Below are 10,088 nucleotides of genomic sequence, written 5' to 3' on the forward strand. Positions count from 1 at the left end.
TTTTTTCCTGCGAGCATCCTTTTGAGGTCTGAGAACAAGAAAAAGTCGCTGGGGCCAGATCTGGAGAATACGGTGGGTGGGGAAGCAATTCGAAGCCCAATTCATGAATTTTTGCCATCGTTCTCAATGACTTGTGGCACGGTGCGTTGTCTTGGTGGAACAACACTTTTTTCTTCTTCATATGGGGCCGTTTTGCCGCGATTTCGACCTTCAAACGCTCCAATAACGCCATATAATAGTCACTGTTCATGGTTTTTCCCTTCTCAAGATAATCGATAAAAATTATTCCATGCGCATCCCAAAAAACAGAGGCCTTTACTTTGCCAGCGGACTTTTGAGTCTTTCCACGCTTCGGAGACGGTTCACCGGTCGCTGTCCACTCAGCCGACTGTCGATTGGACTCAGGAGTGTAGTGATGGAGCCATGTTTCATCCATTGTCACATATCGACGGAAAAACTCGGGTGTATTACGAGTTAACAGCTGCAAACACCGCTCAGAATCATCAACACGTTGTTGTTTTTGGTCAAATGTGAGCTCGCGTGCACCCATTTTGCACAGATCTTCCGCATATCCAAATATTGATGAATGATATGACCAACACGTTCCTTTGATATCTTTAAGGTCTCTGCTATCTCGATCAACTTCATTTTACGGTCATTCAAAATCATTTTGTGGATTTTTTTGATGTTTTCGTCGGTAACCACGTCTTTTGGGCGTCCACTGCGTTCACCGTCCTCCGTGCTTATTTCACCACGCTTGAATTGTGCATACCAATCAATTATTGTTGATTTCCCTGGGGCAGAGTCCGGAAACTCATTATCAAGCCAAGTTTTTGCTTCCACCGTATTTTTTCCCTTCAGAAAACAGTATTTTATCAAAACACGAAATTCCTTTTTTCCATTTTTTTTTTTTGCAAAATAACAAAAGTTGCTTCACAAAAGATTCTATCTCACAATCTAATTGACTTACAGACGTCAAATTTTGACACGAATCATTTGAAGGTTGGTACTATATAATATTAGCGACGCCATCTATGTGTCAGACCGGGGACTTATCAGCCAACCTGTTATGGCGTCTTGAAATAGTTTATAATGAAAGTAGAAAAGAAGTACCAAAAAGGATGAACTTCCCGGATTAATATGTTAAAGTAACTTTGAAAATTTCAACGCAATAACCATTCATCGAACATCTTTCGTTTCTTTATATATAAAGAAAAAAATACACAAACAATTAGGTTATGAATACAATAATAATTTTATTTTTCTTTATTGATAATAATGATATCGCTCTTTAATTATTCGTTCACACATAATATTTTTTTTTCGCTTAAATTAAATATAATATATAATTTTATTATTCACGCATAGCAAAACGTTTCCATACATCACGTTTTCCCAAAGGATATTTAAATAAGTAAGCCTTGGCTTACAAAAAGAAAACTAATTTTTTTTTTTATTGGTTAAAAACGTGAAAAAAAAATAATAAAATAAAAACAGAAAATCTTGTTCTCTGTAAAAGTCTTAGGAGATGAAACTATGAAAGCTAACAATTTAATAAACTTTCACAAAATCCATAGAGATTTGGTTCAAATTTATATAATTTTTTAATAATGATGAAAATAGTTGTTATAAAATATAGTAATAAAAAAAATTATATATAAATTATAAAATAACACATTAAAAACTGATATTGCAAAATAAATAACAAATGGGAGGATATTGTGAAAAATTGCAAATATAGTGAATTAAATAAATATGTGTGTGTGCATATGTATGTTATGGAAGAGTAATAAGTTTTGTAGTTTACAAAACTTTTTGTTTATTTTATATGTATAATTATTATTTTTTTTATAATACAATATTAGGAATTTTATTTTTCTTTTTGTTTTAAATTTATAATGAAAAATAAATATGGTTTATTCCTTCATATTTATATTTAGAGCTAAATAAAAAGATTTTTATGTGATAGAGACAAATAGCGCAAAATGCTTAAAAAGCTTAAAAACTAATCTTGCTGTTTCTTTTTTTTTTTCATTTAAAATCATAAAACATAAGTTTTTGAGATTTTTTTAAAAAAGACTTTTTTGTTCTTTTTTTGTAATAGGAATATATGTTGTATATAAAATATTATATATGTATATACCTTCCCATTTTCGAAGAGGTTAGGATATCTATGGATTTTTCTTTTTTGTTGTTTTTGGTTAAAAAAGAGGATCATATTTTCCATTTTTGTTTCTACAGTTTTGGGATGTGTAAATAAAAAACCATATTATATAAAAAGCATTGCATTTACTTTTTTTATTTTTTGTTAGATAATTTTTTTCTTCTTTAAAATGTTTTATTTTTCTGTAAAAATACACATAAGATTAGATTTTCACTCACTGCTTGGTTGGCTTTGTAGGTTTTAATTTTTTTTTTGTTTGCATATATTTTTAAGCAACGGAAGGAATCGCTAATGAATTGGCATTTCTGATTTTGTTTTAATGAACTTATTTTTATTTTTTTCACTTTTTTTCAAATATTTATTTAATTATTATTTATGTTTTGTTTTTTCATTTATGTGTAAAAATACAAAATATTGGTTTGTTATTTTTTTTTTTTTATAAAATTCTGTGCGTTTTTTGTTAGGACGAAGATTGATTAGAGTTATATAGCTTAATAGAGTCATCAATTTATGAAAATTAATTAAAAGCAGGGATCCGGAGCGGAGCGGAGCGGAGCGAGGAGCGGAGCGGAGCAAGCCCTTTTTTTGCCGGAGCGGGAGCGGAGCGGGAGCGGCATTTCTAAAATCCGGAGCGGAGCGGGAGCGGAGCGGTTTCCAAATGAAAAACCGCTCCGCTCCGAATAAAATATTACTTGAATGAAATGTGTAACTTTGAAATTACTTAGTACTTAGCGTAGTGTGAGTAAACGTTTAAAATGTACGATATGTATTTTTGTACGTACGTACATTGGGGAAAACACAAAGTGTTTTTTTAGTAATTGTTTTCAAAAACGGCAAATGTCAAAATATATCTCTAGTATGTGTTGTAAAAGTAACAACAGTACTTTCGATCAATTTCATCCCGTATTACTACAAAGATGTTTGTAATGAACGCCAAATAAATGCAATTAAACGATCTTATTTATATTTAATTTTTTAGTTTTCTACACTGAAAAAAATATTGTCGTGAAGTCAAAGATTTCATGTCCTTAGAATAAAAATTTTGCTTAACAAGGAAGACGCATTTCTCTAAAATAAAGTTTTTTTCCTTGTCCAAAAGTCAATAAACTTTTGAATGAAGTTGTAATGTCCTTATAATAATGTGATTTTACTTAAAAATGTGTATCATAACATGAAAGATAAAATTTTTGAGGTAAGGTCAACGTGACTTTAATAATTAAGAAAATTCTTTAAAATTAATAAAATTGTATTTAAATTTGTTTCCTTTTTGCATCTTGCCTACAAAGCAAAAAATCGTTAAAAAATAAGACAAGTTTTTCAACACTTTATATTAAAGACGCTTGTTACTTGAAACATAGCATAATTTCTACTGGAAGTCGAGTCTTAATATGGAAAATAAAATTGTCGTTAACTCGTTTTTAAAGGATTTTGATAACAACTGACGAAAAAAATCTAAAAAAAATTAAAAATTAGCATTTGCTTCCTAGAAGCAAGTACATAACCCCCAAATTTAAAAAAGAATTGCGTCTTTAAAGTATCCTTACTTGTATTCTCCGCTTCTTTGGCTCGGAATTAATACCCAAACTGTTAAAGTAAAGACAAAATCTTTGGAACCGGGCATGCGTTTTTTCAGTGTAAGGACATTCATATTTGCTTTACTATTGTACTATACCCTAGCATTCTCTTATTTCTGATATTAGTTCTCGAAAATTTAGTTAAAATTATGGATAGTTTCAATTTTGGTTGAAAAATGTGCGCATATACATTTATTTTAATTTTTTCTCACATTGAAAACTAATGACTTGATTTTATTATTGCATGTTATCTACTTTTTTGAGAACGAACATTTCTTAAAAACGCTGTTTGAAAATGTATTTTTACAATAAAGTGGAAAAAAGCGAAATTAGGTAACACTAGATCTGAGTAAGAATATTCGTAGGTATACCACGGACTGATTTCGATGGAGGTTGTTGCAAACATACACTGAAAAAAAGCATACCCGGTTCCAAAGATTTTGTCTTTACTTTAAAAAAGTTGGTATTGATTCCGAGCCAAAGAAGCGGAGAATACAAGCAAGGACACTTTTAAAACACAATTCTCTCTTAAATTTAGGTTTTGTGTACTTGCTTCTAGGAAGCAAATTTTAATTCTTCGCTTTCTCAGCTTTTTTTCTTCATATGCTATCAAAGTCCTTTAAAAACGAGTTAACGGCAACTTTATTTTCCAAATTAGGACTCGACTTCCAGTAGAAATTATGCTATGTTTGAAGTAAAAAACTTCTTTAAAATAAAGTTTTGAAAAACATGTCCTATATTTGAACGATTTTTTGCTTTGTAGTCAATATGCAAAAAGACAACAAATTTAAAGACAATTTCATTAAATTTAAAGAATTTTTCTGAATTATTAAAGTCAAATTGACCTTAGCCTATAAATTTTTTGTTTCATGTTAAGATACCCATTTTTAAGTCAAATCATCAAATATTACAAAACCTTTTCTCTACGTCTGTTGCAAAACAAAAAAAAAACTTTCGGAGAGTAGTTTCTTCTACTCTGTGTATAGACTTTCAATTCCAATCAGCGTTGCCGTTTTGGTCCGATCGGACCAAAATTGGTCCAAAAGATTTCTAATTTTTAAATTTGGTCCATTTTCATAAATTTGGTTTCTATCACATATTAAATAGTAGATGGTGCACCGCAAAGAATATTGTCGGGAGGCCAAATATTTCACATGCTTAAAATACGAATACGAATTTTGCTTAGAATAGAAGACGTATTTCTCTGATATAAAGTTTTTTCCTTGTCTAAAAGTCTCTAAACTTTTCAATGAAGTCAGTTTGTCCTTATAGCTAAGTGATTCGACATAAAAATGTGTATCCTAACATGAATGAAAATTTCGTTTTAATGAAGTCAAAATGGATTTAATATTTCTGAAAAAATCTTCAAAATTAATAAAATGTTTCAACACATTGTTTTAAAGTCATTATACCCTAAACCACATAGTGGTTAGGGTATAATAAATTTGATCTGCCAAAAAATGTGCCTACCAGAAATATTGATTTTAGACCCCATAAAATATATACCGATCGACTCAGAATCACCTCCTGAGTCGATCTAGCGCTTGGTGTCCGTCCGTCTGTCCATGTATTTGTTGTTCACAGGATTCCGGTGGCAATTATTAACCGATTTTGATGAAATTTGGTACAGGGAGTTTTTGGGCACAACGACGAACACTATTGAATTTGGAAGAAATCGGATCAAATTTAGATATAGCTCCCATATATATGTATCGCCCGATTTCGACAAATGGGGTCACGCTGTGCTTTTTTTCAAACGGATCGTCGCCAAATTTGGCAAAAGGTAATCTTTTTCATCGCCCTTCAAGTCTGCAAAATTTCATCCAAATCGGTTCAGATTTAGATATAGCTCTCATATATATGTACCGCCCGATTTTTCTCGAAGAGGAGAGGAGCGGAGCGTGGAACGGAGCGGAGCGATTTTTTTTTTCTCGGAGCGGAGCGAGGAGCGGAGCGATTTTTTTTTTTCTCCGGAGCGGGAGCGGAGCGGAGCGAAAAAAATGGACCGCTCCGGATCCCTGATTAAAAGTATGCATATTTAATATGAGTTTGTGCCACTTTTTTTCTTCAACTTCTTTTTATTGCAATCATTTATACTGTAATGTTTTCTTGTGTATTTTGGTTCCAAATACAGTTAATATTAAGGAAATGGTCAGTATCAGTCATTTGTGAGGAATTTTCCCAGTTTTTTCATTGTTTTCGCGTGCACCGCCTAAAAATAGGCAAAGGAAAATTTCTTGAATTTTAAGGAGTGTTATCAATAGAAATAGATACGGCAGGTTAACCATAATCTCAATTGAAATAAAAAAAAATATTTTACAATTCCATTCCCGTTTTCTAAGTTTTAAGGTGCACCATTTGAGTGATCAAAAAACTGAGTTTTTTGGAAGTCGTTTTTTCTTGGTTCTAAAAAAGTCATAATCTCAATTTAAAAAAAAAATATTTTGCATATCTATTCCCGTTTTTTTAAGTTTTAAGGTGAACCATTTGAGTGATCAAAAAAGCCGAGTTTTTGAAAGTCGTCTTTTCTTGGTTCTAAAAAAACGGAATTTTTTCCAAAACCTGTGGACGATATTTTTTGCAACAAATAACCGGCACAGCCAGTACAAACGGTTTCCATAAAAACACGTAAAGAAAATCTAATTTTATTGTCACAAAAAATCAAGAAAAAAAAAGAAATAATTTGACAATTTACTAAAAGTTGGACACATTTTTCTAATTCAAATGTACGTTGTACACACAAAAAAATTTGTTGTCTTCAATCACGAAACTAATTAAACCAATCACTTTTTAATTGAAATCTTCAATCTCAGAAATGTTAGTATCAATTAAAAAACAAATCGATCCAATTAAAAAATTAATTGATACTATTAATTTTTGTGATTGATTTTTGTTTCAATCAAAAAATTTGTTGAATTAAATAAATTTTTAATTGAATAGTTTTTTAAAACTCATTTAAGACTTTAACCCCCATTTTCAGGAAGCTCCGTTAGCGCTACGTTAGCAAACGAACTTTTAAACCGTACTATGGACATGTAAGTCATCTTGTCTATATATTTCATATGTCAGTTAGGAACTTAACTGCTAAACATTTTTCAGTTAAAGTTAACCGGAGAGAATATATTTCGATTTTACTTTCTGTTAACTGGGAGTTAAAGTCTAACGGAGATACATGAAAATGGCCGTAATTAGAAAATTTTTCATGAAATTGTTTTCTGTGTATCTATTTTGAAGTATTTTCATTGCAATTTATTAAAAACAAACCCAAATGTATCAGCCCAAAAGTTGCCTTAAATTGGCAATTTTACAATGGAAATATAAAAACCAAAAGTCGGTTGTTGAGGCCTTGAAAACACCGGTTTTACTGTTGCACCTAAAATGGGATTTTCACGAAAACCGGCAATCGGTGTAAGAAGATAAACCGGTGCACCGGTTTCTATCCACCGGGTTTGATCACTCTAGATACAATAGAGGATTACCCTATGACCTATTTGAAGAATATCTGTTTATACACTCATAGAAAAAAGTCTGCAAATAACAGCAGTCGATGTCTGCTGTTATATTTTTGTACTTCAGAGCCTAATGAACAATAAATTATAAAATTTTTAGGTTATACATTTTTCCCCAAAGCATATTTAAGAATCAAAAGTAATTTTTGGTATATTTTAGTACTGTAATATACTTAGAAGCTCATAAATGCGATCAGCAAACATTTTGTTTGCTGTTATGCTTCAATTCGATAAATATTCAGATTTTTAATCAATTACTATAGTTTTTCATAAAATATTGTTTTAATTATGTTAGGATAGCTCCTAAGTTGATATTTTTATTTGTTTCAGCCAAAATAAAACATGATTTAGTGTAGTCGAGCTTAAAAAATAGCAGGAAATGTTTGCTATTTCAGCAAACAGTGACTGCTGTCCCTTTTTCAGCAGACTTTCTGCTGTCCCTACTAACAAATTTCTTTGGGTGTAAATTAGGTTTATGATGTATTAATAGATTTTACCGATGTGCCGTCTAACGAGAAATTTCAGTGAGAGTAAAAAAACGGAATTTTTTCCATAACCTGTGGACGATATTTTTTGAAACAAATAACCGGCACAGCCAGTACAAACGGTTTCCATAAAAACACATAAAGAAAATCTAATTTTATTGTCACAAAAAATCAAGAAAAAAAAGAAATAATTTGACAATTTACTAAAAATTGGACACATTTTTTTAATTCAAATGTACGTTGTACACAAAAAAAATGTGTTGTCTTCAATCACGAAACTAATTAAACCAAGCACTTTTTAATTGAAATGTCTTCAATCTCAGAAATGTTAATATCAATTCAATTAAGAAATTAATTGATACAATTAATTTTTGTGATTGATTTTTGTTTCAATTAAAAAATTTGTTGAATTAAATAAATTTTTAATTGAATAGTTTTTTAAAACTCATTTAAGACTTTAACCCCCATTTTCAGGAAGCTCCGTTAGCGCTACGTTAGCAAACGAACTTTTAAACCGTACTATGGACATGTAAGTCATCTTGTCTATTTCATATGCCAGTTAGGAACTTAACTGCTAAACATTTTTCAGTTAAAGTTAACCGGAGAGAATATATTTCGATTTTACTTTCTGTTATCTGGGAGTTAAAGTCTAACGGAGATACATGAAAATGGCCGTAATTAGAAAATTTTTCATGAAATTGTTTTCTGTGTATCTATTTTGAAGTATTTTCATTGCAATTTATTAAAAAAACCCAAATGTATCAGCCCAAAAGTTGCCTTAAATTGGCAATTTTACAATGGAAATATAAAAACCAAAAGTCGGTTGTTGAGGTCTTGAAAACACCGGTTTACGATTTTACCGTTGCACCTAAAATGGGATTTTCACGAAAACCGGAGGATATACCGGTGCACCGGTTTTTATCCGCCGGGTTTGATCACTCTAGATACAATAGAGGATTACCTTATGACCTTTTTGAAGAATATGTGTTTATAAATTAGGTTTATGATGTATTAATAGATTTTACCGATGCGTCGTCTACCGAGAAATTTCTGTGACAGTAAATCTTTTTAAACAGTCGCAGAAAAAAATTTCACGAAAATTTTTCCAATTCAATTTAATTAAAAATTTAAATGATTCAACAAATTTTTTAATTGAAACAAAAATCAATTACAAAAATTATTAGTATCAACTTTTTAATTGAATCAATTAATTTCGTGGTTGAACACAAAAAAAAATTTGTGTGGTTTTACAAAATACTAGAAAATTTTCTAAATGAAAATTTTCAGCAGTCAAATATTTTAGCTGTGTTTTTTTTGCTGAAGGTCTATCTGATAAGACTATGTATTGCAGTAAACCCAAAACTTTCCCTCACCACACATTGGTATTCTTTGTAAACAAATCGCCCTTTTTAATATATGATATCGGACGAATCTCGTAATTTACATTTTAGGTAAAATAGTTATTTAATTAATATAAAAAAAAAATAATTAATTAATATAAAATATTTATTTAATATAAAAAAATCAGCTATTTTAATTAAACTTTGTTATTTCAGCAGAGATGTCTGTAAAAAAAAAATTAGCGAACAGTATTTGTTTCCTATTTCAGCAGAGAAAAATGTTTGCTGTTTCAACTAACGGAAGTTTGTTGAAACAAGTAAATTGACTGTTTACAATTTTCCAGCAGACCAAAACTGTTGTTTTAGCAAACTTTTTTGCTGTTATGAATAACACAAGTTTTTTGAGTGTATGGATGTCAGTTAGGTTAGATTTAAGATTCAATTTTTTACACAGAATAAAACAAAATATCTGTATGGTAAATAAGGAAAGCGAAGGAAGGAGTAATTACAAAAAAAAATTCTTCAAATTTTCACAAGTCATGTCTGGCATTCGAATATCTAAATTTCCTAAAATGGAAAGGTCATTTAGAAATTCCGTGTTTTTGTTTAGTTAGTCTAGACATCTGGGGAAAATTAAAATGACATGATTTTTAGTGATATTATAAAATGTCATTAATTACTCTATTTAGTTAATAACTCAATCAGCCTTGATTAATTGTCCTTACATCTGAGTTTTATTCTTCATTCTTTTTTATGTTGTATACGAATTCAGTTGTATTTGTTCCTTTTGTTTACATTATTTGTTTTTTTTTTTTGTCTAAAATAGATATAAATAGATAGGTAGGTATGTAATAAATCCATAAATCCATTATACTGTTGGGTTTCATTATAAAGATTTCAGCAAAACTTCCGCTTTTACGTTTTCTAATGACATGGAAAATATTAAATATATTTTCCATTAGAAAATATATTTATTTGTATATATATATATATATATAGTTTTATATCAAAAAATG

The sequence above is a fragment of the Haematobia irritans genome, chromosome 3 (assembly GCF_050003625.1).
Source record: "Haematobia irritans isolate KBUSLIRL chromosome 3, ASM5000362v1, whole genome shotgun sequence".
In the NCBI taxonomy this organism is placed as follows: Eukaryota; Metazoa; Arthropoda; class Insecta; order Diptera; family Muscidae; genus Haematobia; species Haematobia irritans.